A 27,034-nucleotide genomic window follows, 5' to 3' on the forward strand; every position below is an offset into this window, starting at 1 on the left:
ATATAAAGAAATGAAAGTTAGTAGTTAGACATTATAATAAAACTTGTAGTCATATTAGGTATGTTTTAAAAATTGAGCAGATATATTTTAGATAGACAGGTCATCTTCAAACCCTTCAGAGATCTACAGAATATGGCATTTAAAATGTTTTAATAACTTAGAAAATTTTTTTTGTTATGACTATGAGACATGTCGGATCCTGGCAGTACCAATCTACTTCAGAGAGAATATGGGCATTGACGAAACTGCATATGGAGTTAACTTTCATTGTGGCAAAAGTTAGCCACTGGACAACAAAGTATCCTCAATTCAACTGTTGACAAATAGGACAGACAGGACACAAAACAAAGGACTACCGATTCTTGCCAAAACAAGTGCTATTATGGCTTTATCAAAAGGCATCTTCTGAGGCCAGGACAATATGGCACCATCCCTGAAGTGGCCTTTGCAATCCGGAAAAGGTAGAGTGCCCTTTTCGTTGAAGGCAGCTGAACAGGCAGTGGGCTGATGGCTTCTGATGTGCAATGGAAAAACAGCTGAAACAGTTATTCTTGAAGAGTAACTAAGCTCACTCCTCTCAATAGTAGACTGGCATTTAATAGAGGGATGTGAAGAAGAACGGGATGCTGAAATGAAGCCACATATACACAGCCAAGAAGAATGGACAGCTGAATTAAAAAAAAAAAAAAAACCATCAACAATTTCCAGAATTTAAAATCCTGAATCATGACAGGACACTAGTGGAATTCAGGTGTTTCTGGTACATGGACTACTCTGACCCAATGTGCGGTTGAACTGTTGACCTTGTGTACATCCTACTTCACAAATGAGTCTGTCAGATATGTTAAGCCTATAGGCTGAAGATGATGCCCCAACACTGTGGAGAAACCTCAGGTGACTGTCCAAGCAGCTGGCTGTTTCTGTCAACTCACAAATTTTTTGGAAGTTGCTTGCATGAACTTCCTGTTTTTATTTTTGTTAGGTAATATTATTTTCCTTCTTGGATCTCTGAGGGAGTTGAAGATTAGTTAGTTATAGTTGAAGACTAGTTAGAATAGAAAGTGAATTAGGTACATTTTGGACTTACCAAAATAGGATAGATAATGGAATTATTTTCTCTGAATTTGTCAAATACAAATAGACTAGACATTGTTTAGGTATTTATTACTTGTATATATTGTATATAGTTATTGTACTTTTGTATATAGTTTTTCTTATGTTAGTTATAACCTTTTTCCTTTTTTCTTTTTATTAAAATAGAAAAGGAGAAATATGGTGATATTTTATTTGTACTGAAATGTGATTTTATTTGTATGTTAATAAATAAAGTTGCCCGGGGGCCAGAGCTATTAGAGCCATAGCAAAAGCTGGACATTGGTGGTGCACACCTTTAATCCCAGCACTTGGTAGGCAGAGCTAGATAGATCTCTGTGTGTTCAAGGATACAGCCAGCTTTGGAGACACATGCCTTTAATCTCAATACCAACTATAGAAGACCTGGAGATCTGTACAGACAGGCAGTGACGAGGCAGTCATGTGGTTGGGTTTACAACCAATGAGAAGGCAGAACAGAAAGTCTATAAAAAGACAAACAGACAGGAAGTAGGTCTCTTTCGGAGAGGTCTCTTGGCTGAAGAGGCTAGCTGCAGCAGGCAGATAAGGCTCTTAGCTCTGATCTCTTGGCTTTCTTCTTTGCATTGGTTCTGTGTTTCTTATTTAATAAGATGGTTGGTTACATCTACAGTACTGTATATATTCACATTAAAAATGATCACATTTATTTATTTAGTTTGTGCATGAGGTGTGTGTGTGTGTGTGTGTGTGTGTGTGTGTGTGTGTGTGTGTGTATAGACACACTTTTGCCACTAGATTTGTGCAAGCTTTGTGAAGGTTAGACAACTTTCAGGAGTCAGTTCTTACCTTACACCATGTTGATCCCAGGGGTAGAACTTCAGTCATTAGAGTTGGCCACAGGCCTCCTTACCTGCACAGCCATTTTGGCAGCCCGAGACTCACATTTTTGACACAGAAAGGCTTTTACAACTTTCAAGTCTATCATTATAAATTGAAATAATCAAAATAATGATTTCAATCTTTAAAATGTAGCCAAAATAAAAGAATTGTTTGCTGTGGGTATTCTCACAGTCCTTGAAAGGTCTCACACAAGACCAGAGAATCCATTAAAATGTCAGGATTTTAAAGATTATAAAACATGTTGGGCAAATTGAGTAAATACTCAATGAGGAATTTTTAAGTGATAGAATAAGTGACATTGCTTTCCAAACCATGAGTATAAAAACAGTAAAAGATCATACAACTTCAATTTCAATGGGTGTTACATAGTAGCCTTCAAATATTCATGTATTCTGATAATAGAAAATTAATGATCTAAGCAGTAAAACTTGTAATTTTAGTATTTTCACTACCTCTTTTTGTTGGCTCAGTAAATTGGTAGATGTGCATTGCCCTTTTTGAAACCACTTAAACATTTCTTTTTAAAATATATTTTTATTTAAAATATTTTTTCTTTCCTTTTACATACCAACCTCTGTATCCCCTCCCTTCCCTTCTCCCACCCGTCCACCTCCCTCCATCCCACCCCCATTCCCTCCTCATAGAGGCTGGCATACCAAGTTGGGGCCGGACCTAGCCTCTCCCTGCTGAATCAAGGTCAAGTAAGGCATCACACCATAGGGAATGGACTCTAAAAAGCCAGTTCATGTACCCAGGATAAGTCCTGGTCCAGTTGCCAGGGCACCCACAAACATATCATGCCATGCAACTTTCAGAAGCTAGGCGGTGGTGGTGCATGCCTTTAATCCCAGCACTTGGGAGGCAGAGCTATGCGGATCTCCGTGAGTTCAAGGATACAGCTAGCATGGAGACACATGCCTTTAATCTCAATACCAACCATAGAAGACCTGGAGGTCTGTATAGACAGGCAGTGATGAGGAGGTCATGTGGTTGGGTTTACAATAAATGAGAAGGCAGAACAGAAGTCAATAAAAAGACAGACACACAAGAAATATGTCTCTTGCTGAGGGGAAGGACAGCAGCAGTAGTGAAGGGTAAGAAAGGGTTTTTAGCTCTTAGCTGTTGCTCTGACCTCTTGGGCTCTCAACTCTGCATTTGGCTCTGTGTTTCTTATTTAATAAGACTGATCATCTACACCTGGTTATTCTTTTCTTTGTGTCTAATATTCACTTATGAGTGAATACATATGGTGTTTGTCTTTCTGGCTCTGGGTCACCTCACTCAGGATGATTTTTTTCTAATTCCATCCACTTGCCTACAGATTTCATGATGATATTGTTTTTTTTTAACACTGCATAATACATCATTTTGTAAATGTACCACATTTTCTTTATGACTTCTTCTGTTGAGGGGCATCTAGGTTGTTTTCTGATTCTGACTGTTATAAATGATGGTGCTATGAACATAGCTGAGCAAACATCCTTGTGGTACAGTTGAGTATCTTTGGGGTATATGCCCAGTAGTGGTATTGCTGGGTCCTGAAGTAAGTTGATTCCCCATTTTATGAGATACTGCCATGCTGATTCCTGTACAAGATTGTATCCCCACCAGCAGTGGAGGAGTGTTCCTCCTTCTCCACATCCTCTCCAACACAAGCTGTCATCAGTGCTTTTGATCTTAGCCATTCTGATAGGCTTAAGATGGTATTTCAGAGTCGTTCTTATTTGCATTTCCCTGATGACTAAGGATGTTGAACCTTTCCTTAAAGGTCTTTTGGCCATTTGAGATTCTTCTGTTGAGAATTCTCTGTTTAGTTCTGTAGCCCATTTTTAAATTAGATTATTTGATATTTTGATGTCTAGTTTCTTGAGTTCTTTATATAATTTGGAGATCAATCCTCTGTCAGATGTGGGGTTGGTGAAAATCTTTTCCCATTCTGTAGGCTGTCGTTTTGTCATAATTACTTCACCTTACAGAAGCTTCTCAGTTTCAGGAGATCCCATTTATTAATCATTGCTCTCAGTGTCTGTGCTACTGGTGATGTATTTAGGAAGTGGTCTCCTGTAATAATGTGTTCAAGGCTACTTCCTACTCTCTATTCTATGAAGTTCAGTGTAACTGTATTTATGTTGAGCTCTTTGATCCATTTGGACTTGAGTTTTGTGCCTGGCAATAGATATAGATCTATTTGCATTCCTTTACATATAGATATCCAGTTATGCCAGCATGTTTGTTGAAGATGCTTTCTTTTTTTTCCCATTGTGCAATTTTGGCTTCTTTGTCAAAAATTAGGAGTTTATAGGTATATGGATTTATGCCAATACCAAGCTGATTTTATTACTATAACTCTATAGTAGAGCTTGAATTCAGGGATGGTGATACCTCTGGAATCCTTTATTGTACAAGATTGTTTTAGCTATCCTGACTTTTTTGTTTTTCCATATGAAGTATTGTTCTTTCAATGTCTGTAAAGAATTGTGTTGGGATTTTGATGGGGATTGCATTGAATCTATAGATTGCTTTTGGTAAGATTGCCATTTTTACTATGAACATGGGAGATCTTTCAATTTTCTGATATTTTCTTCAATTTCTTTCTTTAAAGACTTAAATTCTTGTCATACACATCTTTCACTTATTTGGTTTGAGTTATCCTAAGATATCTTATATTATTTGTGATTATTAGCTCATTTATTATTTGTATACAGGAGAGCTACTGATTTATTTTAGTTAATCTTGTATCCTGCAACATTACTGAGGGTGTTTATCAGATGTAGTAGTTTCCTGGTAGAATTTTTGGGGTCACTGATGAATATAATCATATCATCTGCAATAGAAAAACTTTGACTTCTTCCTTTCCAATTTGTATCCCCTCCATCTCCTTTTGTTACCTTAATGCTTTAGCTAGAACTTTGAGTACTATTGAATAAATATGGAGAGAGTGGGCAGCCTTGTCTTGTTACTTTTTAGTGGAATTGCATTGAATTTCTCTTCATTTATTTTATGTTGGCTGTTGAAATTCAATGCAATTCTACTAAAAAGTAACAAGACAAGGCTGCCTACTCTCTCCGTATTTTCTATTTCCTTAGGAGATATAGGTCTACTTAAATTGTTTAGCTAATCTTGATTTAATTTGATATGTGGTACCTATCCAAAAAATTGTTCATTTCTTTTACATTTTCCAATTTTGTGGAGTACAGGTTTTTGAAGTATGACCTAATGATTCTCTGGATTCCTCAGTGTTTGTTATTATGTCCCCCTTTTCATTTCTGATTTTGTTAATTTGGATGTTCTCTCTTTGCTTTTGGGTTACTTTAGGTTTGTCTATCTTATTGATTTTCTCAAAGAACCAACTCTTTGAGATTTCATTGATTATTTGTATTGTTCTCTTTGTTTCTATTTTGTTTATTTCAGCCCTGAGTTTCCTTATTTTCTGCCATCTGCTCCTCCTGGGTGAGTTTACTTCTTTTGGTTCTAGAACTTTCAGGTGTGCTGTTAAGTTACTAGTGTGAGATTTTTTGAAATTCTTTACATAGGCATTTGGTGCTATGAACATTCCTCTTAGCACTGCTTTCATAGTGTCACATATGTTTGGGTATGTTGTGCATTCATTTTCGTTGAATTCTAGGAAGTCTTTAATTTCTTTATTTCTTCCTTGACCCAGTGGTGATTCAGTTGAGTATTGTTCAGTTTCCATGAGTTTGTAGGCTTTCTGTAATTTTTGTTGTTGTTGAATTCTAACTTTAAGCCATGGTGACCCGATAAGTTACAGGAAGTTATTCCATTTTTTTTTCTTTGTATCTGTTGAGATTTTGTTTTGTTACCGAGTATGTGGTCAATTTTGGAGAAGTTTCCATAGGGTGCTGAGAAGAATTATACTCTTTTGTGTTTTGGTGAAATGTTTTATAGATGTCTGTTAGGTCCATTTGAGTCATAACATCTGTTAGTTCCCTTATTTCTCTGTTAAGTTTCTGTCTGGCAGACCTGTCCAGTTAAGAGAGGGATATTAAAGTTTACCACTATTATTGTATGGGGTTTGACATGTGATTTGAGCTTTAATAATATTTCTTTTACAAATGTAGGTACCCTTGTATTTGGGGTATAAATGTTCAGAATTGAGACTTCATCTTGATGGATTTTTTTCTTTTATGAATATGAAATGCCCTTCTTCATCTCTTTTGATAGTTTTTAGTTTGAAGTCTATTTTGTTAGATATTAGGATAACTACACCAGCTTGTTTCTTAGTTCCATTTGGTTGGAAAATCTTTTCCCACCCCTTTATTTTGAGGTAATGCCTGTCTTTGGTGTTGAGGTGTGTTTCTTGTGTGTAGCAGAAGCATGGGTCCTGTCTTCGTATCCATGCTGTTAGCCTGTGTCTTTTTATAGGTGAATTGAGTCCATCGATATTAAGGGATATTAGTGACCAGTCATTGTTAATTCCATTTATATTTTGGTGGTGATGTATGTGTGTTTCCCTTTTTTGGGATTTGCTGGTGTGAGCTTATCTATTGTCTGTGTTTTGGTGGTTGCAGCTAACTTCCATGGGTTGGAGTTTTCCTTCTGGTACTTTCTGTAGGGCTGAATTTGTGGATATAGAATGTTTAAATCTAGTTTTGTCGTGGAATATCTTGTTTTCTCCATCTATGGTGATTGAAAGCTTTGCTGGGTCAGTAGTCTCAGCTGGCATCCATGGTTTCTTAGTATCTGCAGAACTTTGTCTTTCTGACTTTCAAAGTTTCCATTGACAAGTCCAGTGTAATTCTGATAGGTCTGTCTTTATATGTTACTTGACCTTTTTCATCTTTTGCTCTTAATATTCTTTCTTTATTCTGCATATTTAGTGTTTTGACTATTATGTGACAAGGAACTTTTTTTGTGATGCAGTCTATTTGGTGTTCTGTATGCTTTTTGTACCTTCATAGGCATGCCTTTCTTTAGATTGGGAAAGTTTTTGTCTATAATTTTGATGAATATATTTTATTTGCCTTTGAGCTGGAATTTTTCTCCTTCTTCTATTCCTATTATTCTTAGGTTTAATCTTTTCATGGTATCCCAGATTTCCTGGATGTTTTGTGTTAAAAATTTGCTGAATTTAACATTTTCCTTTACTGGGGAATCTATTTCCCTTATTGTATCCTCAACATCTGTGATTCTCTCTTCCATCTCTTGTATTCTGTTGGTTATGCTTGCCTCTGTAGTTTCTGTTCATTTACTCAGATTTTTCCTTTTCCTGGATTCTCTCAGTTTGTGTATTCTTTACTGCCTCTGTTTCAATTTTCAAATCTTGAACTGTTTCCTTCACCTGTTTGTTTATGTTTCTTGAGTTTCTTGACTTTCTTTAAGAGATTTATTGATTTCCTACAATTTTTTATTTGTCTTTTCCTCCAAATCTTTAAGGGATTTTTAAAATTTCCTCTTTTAGGGCCTCTGTTATCTTCATAAGGTTGTTTTGAAGGTCATTTTCTTCTGGACCATCTGCCTTGAGATGTTCAGGTCTTGCTGTTGTAGGATCTCTAGGTTCTGGTGGTACTGTATTACTCTTTATGTTGTTTAATGTGTTCTTACACTGCTGTCTATCTATCTCTTCCTTTAATCTGAACAGGTGGAGCTCCTCATTGCTCTTCTTCCAATTGGTGCAGGTGGGGCCTCTGGCTCCTGTGGTTGCTCTTCTTCCCAATTGTTCCAGGAAGGGGCGTGTTCTCCAGTGGTTGCTGGTACAACAGGGGATGGTTAGCTTGGCGAGGGGGTACTTAAACATTTCTAATACGTTAAGTGTTAATAAACTCTTATAGAACTTGAGAAGATCACTATAGAAGAGGAGTGATAGTGTGGCTTCCCCATCTGTATGTAAAATGTGCAGAAGCTAGCCTAATGTACACCTAGCTATATGTTGTGAGAATTTAGGCTAATAATCTTCCTATTGATTCATAATAACTTGAAGTTATTGAAAAAATCATATGGGTAACTGACTATAAATACACAATTTGATACCAGGCTTTTAGCCCACATTTTAACATGATTAGTTCACCTCATAATAAATGATATTTATGGGCTAGTGTTGTGGAAATCCTTGTGTTCTATAGTTGGTGCTTGCTAACAGATACCAATAATATAAATGGCATGCTGTTAAGAGTTTTTCCTTATAGACATATAAAAAACACTTTGAGGTTTGGAGGCATGAATATTTTCATTGCTTTTTTAAAAAGAGGGAAATAAGTGTTCTAAATATTCTGTACTAACCAATAGAAGCATCCTTATAAACATGTTAGAAATTAATAGTGTTGTGTTGTCTGCCTTTCTCTCCCCCTGCCCTGTTTTTACATTGTAATGGGAATGTAATTGTTTTCCCATAATGCACACAGAAACCCTCTAAGCTTGTGGATATGTTATACAACACACTAGGCAAAAAGGACTTTGCAGGTGTGATTCAATTAAGACAATCAAGTAGCCCGATTTTCCTTGATCATCTAGATAGAACAAATTTAATCACATGGGTCCTTAAAACACTAAAAGACACAGTTGTGAGAGGAGGAACCACCGTGGATGAATGGTAATGCAGCTGTAACATTGATAGCTTTGCAGATGGTAGCATGGGACCACAAAACAAGAAAATCAGGCTGTCCTGTGAGGCAAGAAAAGGCAAAAATCCAGATTTCTCCCCTGGTCACTTGAAAAGAATGTAGTTCTGACTGCCACCAATATTTTAACCTCTAGAGACTCAAATTTGTCTTTGGACCTGCTCATGTATAATGTATTTTATATCACCACATTCTGATAATTGGCTACAGGAACAAAATAAAACTAACCAACTGCCCTGCTTGTTTTCTTGATTATCCTATCATCCATTTGGCCTCGGTATACATTAATATAGATGCTTTCTAATATTTTGTCTTTGATTTCTTTTCTTGGATTTCATGGCTGTAGTTTTCAGTATTCCCAAATTTTATAGACTTCAACAGGAATATGAATTATGCCAAACAGAGTGAACCATATCTTATGATCTGTTTCCACCTGAAACTTTCCTAAGTCCCATACACACTTTTCAATTTTAAAATTATTTGATCCATTGTCAAACATTCATTTACTTCATGTTGAGCTTATTAATTTCCATCCATTGTCATTTGTGTTCTGCTCATCCTCCACCCCATCAGCTTTCCTTGCTTCAATGTCCAAGTGAACCGGTAATGGGAAAAATTCTCTTGTTAGTAAATATTACATGGTTATCTCTTCTCCAGTCATTTCTGTATAAGCATAGGATATTAGCAACATCTGAATGATAAAGTAAACTGGGAACTTAAAAATAAGCATTGCATTCTTATGTAAACAACCTCTTCAAATATCTTGACCTTGTATACTGAAAGTGTGTACACAGGCATAATTATAAGTAAAATAAATCTTAAAAACCTATACCTTGAGAGACAATGACTGTGAATTTTAGAAGCCTTACCTTTGTTGTATTTAACTAGCCATAAACACTTCCAATTACCACATTCATATGCCCATTTAAAGCCAATTTTCATCCTCATTATTTTCTTGGAGACACATTTGGGTAAATGAAATGTCCTCTAAGTAGGAAGGTTGGCATGTTTTTGAGGGCTGTTCAACTGCTTGAGGTCCATGAATGTTCCAATCTGCCAAGAATCACTATTTGTATGCTATATCTTCCTATTTAGGGTTATACAAGGAAATAAAACCATATAGAGTATAAGAAGGAGTGTGTGTGTGTGTGTGTGTGTGTGTGTGTGTGCATGTACACATGTGCATACATGTGAAAGGGGCCTGATTTATCAGGGGCATTAGCTTGCATGACTGTAGAGATGGGAAATCATTAGCTCTCTTTAAGGTGGAGAATTGAAAAGCCAAGGAAGGAGGTAGTACTGTGACCTCCAAGTCGGGAAAGCCAGAGAGGTTAATGGCTCGAGTTCTGTGGTCTAAAAATCCAAGAACTGAACTTCAATGTGTGGACAGAAGACAGAACCTGTGACAGAAAAGGCATACTGAATTTGATTTCTCCTACTTTCTTTCCTCTGCTCTGAATACAATGGATGAGGTGTGATCACCCACATTAGTCAAAATGGATCTTCTTCCTAGTTCTACAGATCCAAACACTAATCTCTGTTGGAAATACCTCATAGATGCTGTTAGAAATGCTTTACCAGTAGTCCAAGTAACCTAGACACATCCAGCTTGACACAGAAAACTAATCATTATCATGCTTCTTATGTGTTCTTGCCCAATCTCTATGAATTACGTGTGTGCCACAATTCACTTGCCCATTCTCATATATACATTTTTTATATATACATTTAGGCTTCTGTGAAGCTTTTTGTCTTTGATTTTGGTTTTTGACATATGCCATCACACTGAGGGGTGGAATTAATGAGTCATTTGGTGAGAGTATGTTCAAATACTTGAACACTTCTCCATACTGATGGCCAAAGTATTAGAAGACACAGGCTCTTTCTTATTTGGAGCATATTTTCACACTTAGTCTTTCTCTTTTGAGCAATTTTACCTGCTGCAAAATCCCATATTATGATGATTTTTCTTTGCATTTCTTTATTAAATGATCTTAAACATTATTTATGTTTTGGTTGAACATTTATATATCATACCATGTGAATTGTCTCTTCTTGGTCTGTTTTATATGAATTATTTTCTTTTGCAGAGTAATTTGTGAGAGTTTTTTGTGTATGATAATACAGATGTATCCTACTGTACTAAGATTTCAATTTTCCATATCCTAACCAACATTTGATACTTTCTGTTTCACTGATGTCAGTTTGTCATTTTTATATACATTTAATGGATATGAGGTGGTATTTCCTTACAATTTATTTGTGCTGCACTAGTAACTTTTTATGCCATGCATCTTCTTATATTCCTACCATCAACTTGTGTATCATCTCTGAAGAAATGTCTACTCAACACATTGCTCCCTTTTTAATTGAGTTTGGTTTTGTCATTGAGTGCTTGCCTGCATATTCTAGATATCAATCCCTTGCATAGAAACAGATACAATGTTTGCTTTGATTCTATAAGCAAATATAGATGTTAAAATATTCTTCTTTTCTTCTGAAGCCCTCAGCAGAATAAACACTGACCTCCCTTTTATAAGATAGAACTTCTGCCTTTAGATTGGATGTAAGCCATCATTCCTCCTGAGTCATTCTTATATGAAAGTGAAGATCATGGAAGTTGCCATCATCCACAATTGTGTAAACTATTTTGTGTACTAATTCTCTTACACAAGGGAAGAGAGAGAGAAAGAGAGAGAGAGAGAGAGAGAGAGAGAGAGAGAGAGAGAGAGAGAGAGAGAGAGAGAGAGAGAAATTGATCCCTGGGTATAGCTTTGGAGTAAGTGGAAATTTGTCCTCTGAATGAGGATACTGTATAATGACATATCTTCTGAGCGACATACACATTGAATTTGCTGATAACTGTGGTTTATTTTCTCTACCTCCTGCTTTTTCAAAAGGAGATATTTAGAAGTTTCTTCTGCCTCCCCACATTTTTATGCTCTGCCACTGAAATAATCTAGCAACAGTGTAGTAGTTAATAATATTTTGAACACTGATGACTTTGCTTGATTTAGACTGAGAACCGAAACATGGCAAGAAGATTCATATATTCAAAGCTAAATCTGTTATATTTTTCATTGTATTGCAAAATCATTTTAAATTTTATTTTATTTACATATTCTCTGAGAATTTCACACATGTATACAATATATTTTGATCACATTCACCATCTCAACTTCTCTCAGAACTCTATTACCCTTTCTAATTCATGCCCTTCCTCATCCCACTGTTGATAACTCATTGAATCTAATCAGAATTGCTTATGTGCACAAGATAGAGACCAATTCACTGGAACATGGAAACTTATGAGAACTTGTGGAAGAGTATTAATTACATACCATTTGCTGGGAAGTGTGCATATGTTTCTTAATTTTCTACATATCTATCTTAAAATATGTTATGAAGAGCATAACAGTATTTACCTCACACTATCATCATCATCATCATCATCATCATCATCATTACTATTATTATTATATCTGAGAAGCATGATCTGGCTCCTGAATTGACACTAGAATCAGCTTTTGCACTAATTTTTCTATTTTAATTTTTTTTTTCATTTTACATACCAATTACATTCTCTCCTCACTCCCCACTCCTGCTTCCTCTCTCCCCCCATCTATTCCTCAGAGAGGGTAATGCCTCCCATGGGGAGTCAACAAAGTCTAGCATATCAAATTGATGCAGGACCAAGCCCCTCCCCACTGCATCAAGGCTGAGCAAGGTAGCCCACCATAGGGAATGGGCTCTAAAAGGCCAGCTCATGCACTGGGGATAAATCCTATTTCCACTGCCAGGGGCCCCACAAAATGCCCAAGCCACACAACTCTGACCCACATCCAGAGGGCTTACTTTGGTTCCATGCAGGTTCCCCAGCTGTCTGCACATTGTCCAATTGTGGATATCCACTTTTTTAGAAGAAGCTTCTCTTCTTTGAGGTTGGAACAGCAGTCTCATCTATGAGTATAGCAGTATGACATTAGGAGTCCTTTTATTGCTATGTTCCTTAGCACAGTGACTCTCAAGTTTCCTAATGCTGTAATCCTTCAATACAGTGCCTCATGTTGTGGTGACCCCCGACCATACAATCATTTCTTTGCTACTTCATAATAGCTACTGTTATGAATCATAATGTAAATATCTCATATGCAGGATATCTGATACATGACCACCAAAGGGATTGCAACTCAGAGGATGAGAACCATTGCTAGCAGAATCATACTAGTAGGTTTTTCCCTAGGCCCATGAACTATCTAGTCTCATATTTTGTCCACTTTAACAGTGTCAAATATGGGAACTATTTCATGGAATGGGCCTCAAATCCAATAAAAAGTGGTTGGTAACTTCTATAGTATTTGTGTCTCTCTCTATGTAGCATTTTTAATGACTAAATGGGGGGCCAGTTGCTCTACTCACCCAAGCTGTCAGAATTTCAGTGGAAAATTGAAATAGGTACAGACAAATCATGGAGTTAGATCACCCTGCTGTTCTGATTTATTTTTCCTGTGATGGTCACTCCAGATTTATGAAGGGGTAGCATTATGGTAGTTGGCACAGTCACAAAAGTTCAAATAAGATACCATGTGAGAAGTTCTATCACCGCCATGATTTTAGGGCCCTTGTCATATTCTCTGACTATAATTATAACTATAATGCTGCTAAAAGAAACTAAAATTTTACAGCAGATTTGGAAAGTCCCATGAATGGTGGCAAAATAAAAATTTTATGAAGCATTATGTTGCCTGTATCTAAGATGTTTTATGTCACAAAGACTTTTTCCTTTCCCATATTAAAAAACATTTTCAGCTCCACAGCAAGGTAAGACATCTTCCAGTTTTAAGGAAAGAAGGAGCAGTAGTGTGGGAGTCAGCCCTGCCTCAGCAGACTGTAAGAAATAGCAGAAGAATCTGTGGGGAAAGGTAAAGAGATAGTAGGAAGATGCCTTAGAGAAATGCTTTTATTAACTGTTTTGAAAAAAATGTGAAAGAAAAATTTTTCTGATCAGTGTTAGATTGAGTCATTACAGACTTCAGGGAAGCTATTTACATATACAGCCTGGTGGGCACCCTTACAGTCTCGTAGTAGAAGAAATGGGAGGGAGGCAAACAAAGGAATCTCAACATGCTCCTCAATACAGAGTTCCAACATAGCTCTCTTCCCAAAGCTGGGGAAAGGACCTCAAATTCCTGCAGCTGATTTGCAATCAGAAGCCAACTAGATGATGTACCAGAAAGAATCCCAAAGGGGTGATGGTTGTTTTCTCTCATTATATGGTTTTACTCCCCCCATTCCTATAAGGTAAAACAAATGTTTACAAAATACCATATAAAACATTCTTGTGTTCAAGAGTTAGAATATGTCTGTGCTCAATCCTGGCTTTAGGAGAGGATCTTCTTAGTTGTTTCGTTTCCCTTTGGGATTTTGGTGAGAGGAAAAGAACCTCAAATATATGATTTTTGAGAAAGTTTACACAAATTTACAGTCATAGTAAAAATATTTTATTGTGGAATTCTCAAATATGCTTGGTGTTATTTATCCCTCATATCTTCCTCTTGTTCTGTATTATCCTCCCTCTTCATTTAACATCCTCCTTTTCTCCCATTTCCCCCTTCATATCACCATGTTCGGCTCTTCTCTTCTCTAAAGCTCCCCTACTATGGTTCCTTTTACATATAATAGGTATAAGTACATGTGTATACCTACGTTTATGTAGTTTAACCAAAGTTATACCACTTAGGGAGATAATGATCCCCATCAAGAGCCATAGACTATTTAATAATAACCATAGCATCATGCTTAAGAAAGCACCTTTTAAATTATTGCTTGAGGAGTCCAAGATATTCTGCAAACAATACAGTTTTTGCAATTCCCATTGGTTACTTCACAGAATCCAAAGATAAAACGCTATTGTTGAAAAACACTGTGTACTTCATACACAGAACTTGGAGGAATCAGGATGCCTCCCCAATGACCATCTTTTATAATACCAGAAAGTGCTATACAAGCTACCAAGGGAGGAAGGCAATTAACAATACTACCCAGCTGTGATGCCTGTGAACCACAACAATGATCATCATGGCAAGAGATTACTAAAGGTGTAATAGTGGCACTTGAAGCCTAGATTGTGTCAAAAAGCCTTTTCTGCATCTTATTAGATAATCATTCAGTTTTTGTCTTTCAGGGTTTTTTTTTTTTTAATATGGTGGATTGCATTTACCAATTTATATATGTTGAACCATCCTGCATCTCTAGGCTGAAGTCTACTTGATCATGGTGGATGATCTATTTAATGTGTTATTGGATTCAGTTTGCAAGTCTTTTATTGTCTATATTTGTTTCTATGTTCATAAGGAAAATTGGTCTGTAATTCTCTTTCTTTGGTGGATCCTTATGTGGTTTAGGTATAAGGGTTACTGTAGCCTCATAAAATGAATTGAGAAATGTTTCTTCTGTTTCTATTTAGTGCAATAATTTAGTAGTACTGCCATTAATTCTTTAAACTCTGATAGAATTCTATGCTAAAATTGTCTGTCCTTGGGCTTTTTTTTTAATTGGTTGGGAGATTTTTAGCAACTGTTTATGTTTCACTAAGGCTTGTAGGTGGGTTTAAATTGCTTCTTTGATCTTGATTCAACTTTAGTAAGTGGTATGTATTGAGAAAATACCCATTTCTTTTAGATCTTCCAGTTTGGTGGCATACAGGTTTTTAAAGTTTGCCTTTATGTTTCTCTGTATTTCCTCAGTGTCTGTTGTTATGTCCCTCTGCTCATTTCTAATTTTGTTAATTTGGATATCGTCTCTCCACCTTTCAGCTAATTTGGATAAGGAATTTGTCAATATTATTGATTGTCTCAAAGAACCAACTTTTTGTTTCATTGATTCTTTATATTGATTTTTGCTTGAGTGTTTGGTGTTTCTTTCCACAATTGTTTTTTTCTCTCTGTTTCCTGTCTGCCATGAGGCATACTGGCTTCCTTTACCACCATCTCTCTGCTATGTCATAATGTTCAGCCTTTACTCAGGTTCACAGCAATGGGACCAAATAATCATGGTCTGGAACCTCTAAAACCCAGATGCCAAAAGAAATCTTTATCCCTTTATGTTGTCTTCCTCGGGTATTTTGTCACAGCAATAAAACCTAATGCTGCAGTTGATTGTCCAGGCTCTATCAGAGCTCTACAATGTTCTGCAGTGGCTCCTGAGTGCCTTCTTCCTGTTTCTCAGCCTTTCACAGGTATTAGATAAGTTTTATGGTCAAGGGGCTATGCTAATGTCTCACTGAACAGATGTACCCAGTTCATAGCACTGCTGTTCAAATAGTATCTATCTACATATATGCGTGTGTGCGCGCGCGTGCATGCTTGTATTATGAGAGTCATGGAGAAAAAGATGATAAGAAATTGCTGGAATAATGTTGAAATGGATTATCCTTCAGAACATACCAGTGAAGAGCCAGCTTGGACAGTGGAGTCTGTAAAACTATATTGCTACCTTTGGAATGTAAAAAGTCAATGATGGGTATATGATTCTGTACTGCAGTGGCTATCTGGTTGGGTCTTCAAAATAGCAAACAGACATTGGAATAATCTTTCTTCTTTGTGTTCACTGACCCAGTAGGATAATTTCGGATTCCTCTTTTCACAGTTTTAGTTTCTATGGTCTAAGAATTCTTGTTCTCAGAGAAAAAAATTTCTTCTAATTTGAGACACAGTAAGATTCCCATTGAATTGTAAGCTATGATTCTTGTTTGAAGATTTCTTATGCTAAGAGATAATCAGGCAAGAAAGAAAATCATCCTCAAGCAATAATTATCTCTGATAATCAGGATATGGTCTGGATAGCATTATATAATATAGGTGGGAATATGCTTTTCTCAAAGTAATTCTTGAGACTTATCAGAAAATCCCTTTTCTAATATTCATAGTCAATATACATAAGCAGCAGCTGTAGTAGAAGAAGGTAAGATGATCATGTATAAAGGTCCACATCATCGTATCCCTGCACATTATGACATCTAGAACAATAGAGCTAAGTAAGAGTGAGTTTAATCTAAGATGGACTGTGGTGATATTTTTGTGCTCTCACAAATAAAGCTTGCCTGGAGATCAGAGTGAGGAGCTAGCCACTAGTGACCAGGCAATTGTGGCATACACCTTTAATCTGAGCATTTGGGAGGAGGAAACAGGAAGTGATATGGCTGGGTGGTAGAGAGGAAGTGAAAAGGTGGGGTGGAGACAGGGAATTGGCTCTTTGAGACTGAGGATTTAGTATAGGTAAGAAGTCTCATGGGGTTGGGGATTTAGCTCAGTGGTAGAGACTTGCCTAGCAAGCGCAAGGCCCTGGGTTTGGTCCTCTGCTCAAAAAAAAAAAAGTCTCTAGTGGCTGACTCCTTTACTAATCTTTCAGCATTTATCCAGATAACTGGATCCAGGTTTTTATTATTAAGGCCAATTAGGATTCATGCTACAATGGACAGTAAAGCAAAACAAAGATGAGTATTTGTGACCTCAAAAATCAACACACAAATATTTCTTCTAATTGACCTTCTACTTCTGATATTTTACATTGAATAAGGTATATCAATCTTGGAGCAGTTGTATGACACATAAGGTGAATTTAATATGTAAACTAAGTGGGTCAAAGAAGGTTAATTGATGAGTTGGAATACTGGAGTTAATACTAAGATTAGTGGTCTAAAGTTCTATCTTTATAGACAACCATTTCCCAGCCTGGCTGGACCTTTCATGATAAGAGGGGACATCTTCTTTAGGAATCTATCTTGGCTAGAGGAAGCTGCCACTCCTGTACTTATTTCTCTTTTAATGTGCAACATCAAATAAGTAGGAGGAAGAGGGAAAGGAGAAGAAGGAGGAGAAGACAGAAGAAGATGGAGAAGGAGAAGGAGGAGGAGAAAGGAGAAGGAAAAGAAGAGGAAGAGGAAGAGAAAGAAGAGGAAGAGGAAGAGAAGGAAGAGGAAGAAGGAGGAGGAGGAGGAGGAGGAGGAGAAAACAACTGATGTTCTACCAGTACTACTTGGCTTACTATCAAATTTAGCAAGTTGTGCTACATATACCAATGCCTAGTAAATTACATTTCTTGAACTTATTTGTGTTAAATATATCTTTTGAAATTAAATGCTCCTAGGGCATGGTAATTTTTATTTTATAAAAAGAATAGTGCTAATCTGCCTAATGAACCAGCCATGCACTGGATGTTATACTTGAGATTTAGGGTTAGAGTGAGGTAAATAAGGCACTTTACTTAGGCGCAATTTAAGAGAATGTCAAAGAACTTAGTAATCAAGAGGAGCAATATGTGATGCACTATTGCCAACTGGATAGATTTCGTTTTGCTTAACAAAGTGATAAATGAAATGTACAAGGTAATGCATTTGTAAATACCTCCTTTAGCCCTCCCATGTTGTATACATATTTCAAAACTTCATATAGTCCCTATAAAGTACAGATACTTGCTGTCAATTAGAAAAACAAAAGCAACTTAAAAAGGATCAGTGTTTTGTTCCTAGAACCCACATCAGGCAACTTGTAAGTGACTGTAGGTCCTGTTTCATAGGATCCAACCTTTTCTGGCCTCTGTGGATACCTGAATACATGCAATGCACATGAACTCAGGCAGACACAAACACACATATGTAAAAGTAATGAAAAATATCTTTAAAAGTTAAAAGTAAAAGTTATAAAAGCATGAATACTGAATAAATTGTCAAAGTTTATTAATTAAAGATAATGAGTTTTCCTTCTGACATTGACATATCTTGGTATGACATTTTGTTAGCTTTTCGTTATTGTGAAAAAATATTGGAGGCAAACAAAGGAGGACAGACTTATTTGGGCTCAAAGTCTTAAGAGATTTCAGTCTGTTGATGTCTCTATTTACTGCTTTTTGTCTTGAGGTGAGGAAGTGAGGGAAACTGCTTATGCCAACCAGGGGAGATGGGGAGAGAAAGGAGGAGAGGTGGAGGTAGAAGTAGAGGGGGAGAGGCAGTGTGGGAAGGAGACAGAGATATATCAATGGCCCATTTCAGGCACACCTCAGTGTCTCATTTCCTTCTACTCCATCCTCCTGAAGGTTGCAGTACCTCTTCTTCTTTGCACAGGCTATTGCCTGAGTCTTTGGCACATTAGCTCTTGAGAGGCATTTAGGATACAAAACCTAACAGAAGCGTTACAGTGACATTGACAGATCTTCATGTGATGTAGGAGTTTATTTTGTAAGGTCATTAGAATGCCATTAAGAATCTAGGAAGGAGAGTAATTTGTATAATGAATTCTGTGACCTCGGAGACATAGCACATCAACTAACAGGTCCATAGCTTCTTCTCTCCCCTTTTTGAGGCAGAGAAACTTGTTTTGAGAATATTTTAGCTGAAACTCCTCTTTTAGAAGAATATCAGACTACATGAATTCTTCTGTTTTTAAATGCCTGGTTCATGTAATAGATTTAAATCTTTTTTGTTTACTTTAAAAATCTAAATATTTTATAATAAAATTTGATGGTAATATTGTTTTAATATATAGACATTGAAAAGACATAGTCATTTATACACGTTTATTGGAGAGAATAATAAAAGCACCAATATATTAGATGAATCAATCTAGAATGTTCAGAAGCAATAGAAAAATATATCCAATGCATTATAGAATCAGAATGGATTATTTCATGCTATTTATCTTATAAATAAACTCATTAAGATTCTAGTAAGAGTCAAATAATTTAAAATGATGCAAGTAATTAATTGAATGAACTCTGCTTCAGGTCAGACTTCCAGTCTTCAAAAATCCTGAAAATGTGATTGCAGTGTCTGTTGCATGAAAGAAAACCAATTAAAGTAATATTTTTCTAACCAAAAAAAGTAGTTTGTGTTTTAATTTTCCCTGATACTAATGTCACTGTTGGTTATTAAGACTCACAGACTTTCAGCAATCCAATTTACTTCCATTCTTTAAGGGCACCATCTCCTCTTTGTATTCTTCTCAGGTTTGGTACAGGTTAAAGGCATCTCCTGTTGTTCTATGCTATGTGCTTCCTGTTTTCCATGCAGTGAAATAAACGGTCTTACAAACAAACAGGAAAATTGTGAATAAATGACATTTTGATATTAATGTTTAACAATAGTCCTTGAACACCTTTTCAAAACCCTTTACTGAACATCTCATCTGATTTGTCTAAAATTACTGTGAATAAAATAACAACAAATTATTAATGATACTAAGCTTTTGGCGGTTTTGTAATATCGTAAAGTATTTGTGCCTCAACTAAAATGTGATAAGCTTCACTTTTGCTGTGAAGGAGAAAACTCACCTCCATACACCTTTTTAACATTGTAGTAATTACTTTTAATAGGCAACATGCATATATGCAATGGTCACAGAAGGGGCATCCTCCAAAATATTTTATTTATAAAAACATGTATAATAGAGTATAATTTTATTGCCATTGAAAGTAACATTGAATCAAGTTGTTGAGTATGGGATAGTATATAGTTGAAATATAGTAGGTTTGATATAGACAATTTCATATTTTAAGATTGAAAATATTTTATTATTTTGTCTTCAAATACATTTCTGTTTTATTAAGTATTCTGAATGAACCTAATTTTCCTGCTACTATGTACTTAGTATTATACGCTCTCAGTGTTTTCTAACAGTATTAAAATTTCTTCTAAAGTATTAACTGTCCATTGCTTTGTAACACGAATAGAATATGGTGCTTCAGACCCTGGACAACAGAATATTCCTATTCTTCATTGTGTTGTTAATATACATATCAAAATTGTTAGGTTTAAAGCTTTTCACGTGCCATTATTAATTTACTCAGTTAATTTTCTAGAAGTCAAATGGTTAACCAAAAATGTTTGGATATATTCCAGATTGAAACACAATGGTAATCTGTTGTCTAGGAAAGATGAACTATTTACATTTTAAGCACAGTAAAATGAATGGTCTATTTAGTATACCACTGAGGCCAATGAGCTTGATGTTTTATTTGATTCTCTATTCTAAATTATATAGGGGAAAATGGCAATTTCACATTCTGCATCACATATAAATTACATGTAAAAGAAGTGGCCATTGGCCATTTCATTTTTTTTTTTTTTTTTTTGGTTTTTTCAAGACAGGGTTTCTCTGTGTAGCTTTGCGCCTTTCCTGGAACTCACTTGGTAGCCCAGGCTGGCCTCGAACTCACAGAGATCCGCCTGCCTCTGCCTCCTGAGTGCTGGGATCAAAGGCGTGCGCCACCACCGCCCGGCCCATTTCATTTTTTTAAAAGCATGTTCCTTTACCATTTTGTATCTAACATTTTTTTCTTTACACATTTAAAATATTTTACTCTGTCCAAACTTTTTTTTTTTTTTTTAAAGATTTATTTATTTATTACGTATACAGAAGAGGGCGCCAGATCTCATTACAGATGGTTGTGAGCCACCATGTGGTTGCTGGGGAATTGAACTCAGGACCTCTGGAAGAGCAGTCAGTGCTTTTAACCTCTGAGCCATCTCTCCAGCCCCCCCCCCAAACTTCTATTATGAGTATAAAATGGTAAGTTATAGATGATGATCAAATGTTTGTAAACCGTAAATCCATTATCAAAGACCTGGAATCTAAAATGTTTGTTTTATATACATCATAGTATAAAATATATATTACATATGATTTAAATTCTCAAAACTTGACAGTGAAAAAAAACATTCTAATGAGAAAATGTGTGAATGATAAGAAGAGACATTTCATTTAAAAGGTGGACTTGCTCCACTTTGCTGCTGGAGACCTAATGCAGGGCTGACCTCTCCAGGCCTAGGGGTGTGCTGTATCACAGAGCTGTACCCTAAGCTCCTCTCTCAATATTCTTAGTTCCAAATCTATGCTTTCCTTCTAGAAAACAGTGCTGTGGCCACTGAGCCATAGTGGGACAATCCTATCTGAGACAGAATTCAAGTGCACACACTCAATTTCCAAGATGGTATGAAAAAAGAATGCAAAATGTATTATAAAGAAATTTTGTACTAATTGCACATTTAGTTGATAATATTCTTGTTATATTGGGTTAAGTGTAATATGTCATTAAAATTTAAAAAAATAAAATGAAAGTTAATTATGTATTGTATTAGTCATTGATATTTTCCTCTTCTTTGAATTAGCTTTTAAAAACATTTTTATTGATTGAACATTTAGAAATTTATGTGTTTCTTTAGTATTTTCTTATAAAGTTTGTTCAGTTATAAACACTTTTTAGTGGAGGAGTCAGATAAAATTCTCATAATTGAATTTTTATGTCTTCCTACTTCTCATTTACTCTGAGTTTATTTACTATAGTTTTCTAGAATTTTCATGTGAAAAAAATATTTAAAAATACAAAACATTTTATTATAACATCAAGAACAATATATTTATATTGTTTAAAGAAAGTTTAAATGCTGGAAAGTGCTGTAGACTAAAAGTCCAGTTTCCCTTTCATTATTCCATGCTTCCACTTTCCATGTTCAGAAATAACATTGATTAAGATATATTTGTTTTTTGTTCATCTTTAAAATAAAGCACAGGGACAAATAGCCAAATGAATGGAAACACATGAACTATGAACCAATAGCTGAGGAGCCCCCAACTGGATCAGGCCCTCTGGAAAAGTGAGACAGTTGATCAGCTTGATCTGTTTGGGAGGCATCCAGGCAGTGGGACCGGGTCCTGTGCTCAGTGCATGAGTTGGCTGTTTGAAACCTGGGGCTTATACAGGGACACTTGGCTCAGCCTGGGAGGAGGGGACTGGACCTGCCTGGACTGAATCTACCAGGTTGAACTCAATCCTCAAGAGAGTCTTTGCCCTGGAGGAGATGGGAAGGGTGGGGCGTGGGCTGGGGGGAAGTGGGGAAGGGGTGGTGGTGGGAGGGAGGAGAACAAGGGGATCTGTGGCTGATATGTAAAATTAAATTAAATTATAAAATTTAAAAAAAAACAGAGTTCTCTAAAGATGAAACAGAAATAGCTGAGGAAAAAAGGAATGTTCTACATTTGTTGTCATTAGGGAAATGCAAATCAAAACTACTTTGAGATTTCATATTCCACCAATCAGAATAACTAAGATCAATAAAACAAATGACATCTTATGATGATAAGAATATGAAGTAAGGGGAACACTCACCCATTGTTGATGGGAGTGAAAACTTGTACATCTACTCTGGAATTCAATGTGGTGGTTCCTCGGAAAGATGGGAATTAATATACCTCAAGATCCATTCTTAGGCATATACCCAGAGGACTCTATGTCCTACTAGATGTAGACACTTGCTTTGCCATGTTCCTTTTTTGTTTGTTTGTTTGTTTGTTTTTGTTTTTTTGAGACAGGGTTTCTCTGTGTAGCTTTGTGCCTTTCCTGGAACTCACTTGGTAGCCCAGGCTGGCCTCGAACTCACAGAGATCCGCCTGCCTCTGCCTCCCGAGTGCTGGGATTAAAGGCGTGCGCCACCACCGCCCGGCTCTTTGCATGTTCTTTGCTGCCCTTTTCATATTTTCCAGAAATTGGAAACAACCTAAATGTCTGTTAATGGATGAGTAGATAAATGTATATTTAAACAATGTAATATTAATCAGCTGTTAAAAAATGAAATCATGAAATTCACAGGTAAATGAATGGAGGTAGGTAAAAGCCTTCGAGGTAACCCAGGCCCCTAAGACAATGTGGTATGTATTAGGTTATATGTGATGTTAGCTGATACGTCTTTGATAAGCAGGCCACAATCTGCATACCCAGAAACGTTAGGTGTAGACTGAGTAGAGAAAAGTTATGGAAGAATGGGGAAGGGAAATGAAATGGTCGGATTAAACATAATAGGAAAGAGAAGCAGGGGTGGGTAAGGGAGGAAATAAAGGTGGGGGAAGCTAAAACTAAGGACTATTTGAGGCATCATATAGAAATATACTATAGGAGAAGCTTCTTTAAAAGGTCATATGTACATGAAGGAAATCTAAGGGGAGTCACCAAAAAATGGGAGAGACAAAGCCTGAAACTAAACATTCCTTCCCACCAACTGAAACCCTCAGTACCAGGAATGGGTTGCATATAATCAAGTTGTTGATCAAAGGGTCCCAGGGGAAACTCTCAAACATCCCAGGCTACTGCCAAGTTTATTCGTTACTCTCTAAAAGCTGATGGTTAATATTGCTGAAGATAACACCTGCAATAAATCATTAAACATGGAGAAGTCAAGCTGGAACCTTCCTAGAATCTTCACCCCTATTGTCTCATGTTCATGGTACCGGGAGATATTTTGCATGTGACCAGAGGAGAGGTTAAACTCCACCCAACTATAGACAGCTTGTAGACACCTTCTGTCTACAATGATGACCTGCCTGCAGTATGCACTGGTACAATAGTTGCACAAGGCTTGTTGGAGTTAATAAAACATCTAATTGGATTTAAGGCCCACTCTATGAAATAGAACCCATACCCAACACGTCTTGGTTGCTCAAGAACCTGAGACTAGATAGAACATGGGCCTAGTGGAAAACCAAACACTATTCTGCAAAAGTAACGTAGCAAGAAAATGACATTCTGCTAAACTCAGAGATCAGTTTCTTGCTCAGTTATCATCAGAGAAACTTCCTTCAACAGTAGATAGTAACAAATACAGAGGTCCACAACTGGACATTGTACAGAGAGTGAAAGGCCTTGGAACACTCAGTCCTACATGGGGTGTTTCCAGCTAAACCCTCCCCTCTGAGGTCAGGAAGCCATGGGAAAGGAGGCAGAAAGATTGTAAGAGTCAGTGGGGTGAATGACAAGGAAACAAAGCCTTCTAGGAACAAAAGGACTGATGCATATGAGAACTTACAGAGACTCCGGCAGCACGCACAGTGCCTGCACAAGCCTAAGCTAGGTGAGGTCCGAGCATTGAGAGCAGAAGTGGACATAAGCCACAATCCATAAGTCTGAGCTATCTACAATTGAATATTTCTTGCACAGGGGAAAAAAAATCAGTTTTCTTCAACTGAATCTCAGTGGGTATGCAAACCATATTGGGTGGTAGGGCCCATGCCCAGCAATAGATGGCCAACACAAAAGGGACTTAGTGGTATTTTTTTTTTCTCTCTCATAATGCTTTGTCTGGGCAGTTGTTTTGTCTAGTGAAGTGGGCCTAAGTCAAACCAGACACTGATTGGCTACTCCTACATGGTCTGTGGCACCACCATTACTCTAGAGCAGTGATTCAAACCTGTGCATTGCAGTCCCTTAGGAGTGTCAAACAGCCTTTCCACAGGGGTCACCTGAAAAAGTATAGATATTTACTTTACAACTTGTAACATTAGCAAAGTTATAGTTATGAAGCATTAACAAAAATAATTTTGTGGTTGGGGTCTCTACAACATGAGAAACTGTTTTCAAGGGTCACAGCATTGGGAAGGTTGAGAACCACTGCTCTCGAGCATATCTCACAGGAAGGACAGATTTTAGGTCAAAGGTTTTGTGGCTGGGTTGGTGCTTCTGTTTCTCCTTTGGTAGTCTTCAAGTATCTTCTTGCACCAGACGCTAGAACATAGAGGTGAAGGCTCCATGTTCAAGGAGTTTTGTGGGTGTTGTCCTCAGGAATGGGGTTCTGCTGTCAGTTTGTGGAGAGCAACCCATTTTCCTAGCAACAGCTTTGGTTGTTTTGGGATTTCCATGGGATCTGCTTGGCCAACTCAATTGAATGCAGCCTAGTCCTGCTACTGGAAGCCTCATTTGGTGATAAGAGATGGCCAGTCAGTACTCTGTATTTTCTATGCTTGGGAGACCTCATTAGGATCTCCTTCATGTATTTCAGGAGGTTTCCACTGCACTAGATTTTCATATTATTCCTCAAGTGCCACTCAATTCCAGCTATCTCTCCCCTCACATTCCCTCCCTCAACCTTATTTCCCTCCCTACCCACCTGATCCTCTCATTCCTGTCTCCACCCATCCTCATCTCCAAAATCTGTTCTATTCCCCATTCCCATGGAGATCCACATGTCCCCTCCTCATCCCTTCCTCTATGCATAACTTCTCTGGATCTATGGGTTGTATGTTGATTATCATTTATTTAATACCTGATCCATCTCTCCTTTGAAGATCTAGTAGTTAATCTTCTGAATCAGAGCTCTGAACTTTATCTTTCTAGAGAGTATTCAAATTCTATCCACTTACTCTGTTTTTCTCACAGTGAGACAATTTTAAAATATCTTTAAAAATTAAGAGATAGCATAATGAAGTTGATGTCCCAGAGGCAATGTGAACAAGAAATGAGTGTCTCTGTGTTATGAGTAACTTGTCACATTTTAAACATTTTACACTTTTTTTTTATGCTGAGGGAATTTCAGCATGTACCTGAAGCAAGGTTTAGTGTTTTTGTTGTTGCTACAGCTGTTATTTATTGCCAAAGTATAAACATAATTTGAAAATCAGAGGTATATAATGGTCATTTTCCTGTTTGCATTAGAATAAACCAAAAATGATTTAATATTTTGCTATCATATATAAATATATAATTTGGTTACATATACACATATATACATATGATATATATATATGTATATATATGTGGTTAAAATTGAAACAAGTTTTAAGTTTACTGTCTACTGTATCTCATACAGTACTGTGAAATTATTGCCCTATCATTACTTGAAATCTACCAGAATTTCAAGTTAGAGATAGGGAGAGGAAATGGGTACCCAGAACAGGGATTATCAGTCACTTTTAGTAATTTACCTACCTTTTAAAGATAGAGTAACTGCCATGAAATAATCTATCTTGGACAGCAAGGGTATTAAGATGTGGGAGGGTCTCAGCATCGTCTTTCAAGTAAATCACTCAACAGACTTTGTCTAACCGAAATTCCTTCAATGTGTTGGTTCCTCAGAAAAATGGCAATTGATCTACCTCAAGATCTAGCTATACCACTTTTGGGCATTACTCAAATACCCAAAGGACTCCTACCACAGTGAGCATCTACTATGTTCATTGTTGCTCTATTCATAATAGCCAGAACCTGGAAACAACCCAAATGTCCCTCAAAACAAGAATGGATAAAGAAAATGTGGGACATTTACACAATGGAGTATTACACAGCTGTCAAAAATGACATCATGAAATTCCCAGGTAAATGGATGGAACTATAAAAAATTATCCTGAGAGAATTGCCCCAGACCCAGAAAAACAAATAGCTTTGTATTCTCTTATATATGAATATTAGCCATTAAGTCAATGATAATCAAGATAGAACCACATAGAACCACAGAGGTTAGATACAGAGTAAGGGACTGTGGGGAGTGGGGGCAGAGAAAATAGAATAGATAATTATGGATGGATGGGGGGCTAGAAGAGGAGGATCAAGCGGGGACAGGTAAGAGACGGTGTGCAAAGGAGGGAATGTGGTGAAAGACGACTAATATTAAGGGCCATTTGAAGGGTTGATGGAAATCTAATACAGTAGAAACTTCTTAAAATATATAC

The sequence above is a fragment of the Peromyscus leucopus genome, chromosome 8a (assembly GCF_004664715.2).
Source record: "Peromyscus leucopus breed LL Stock chromosome 8a, UCI_PerLeu_2.1, whole genome shotgun sequence".
NCBI classification, from domain to species: Eukaryota; Metazoa; Chordata; class Mammalia; order Rodentia; family Cricetidae; genus Peromyscus; species Peromyscus leucopus.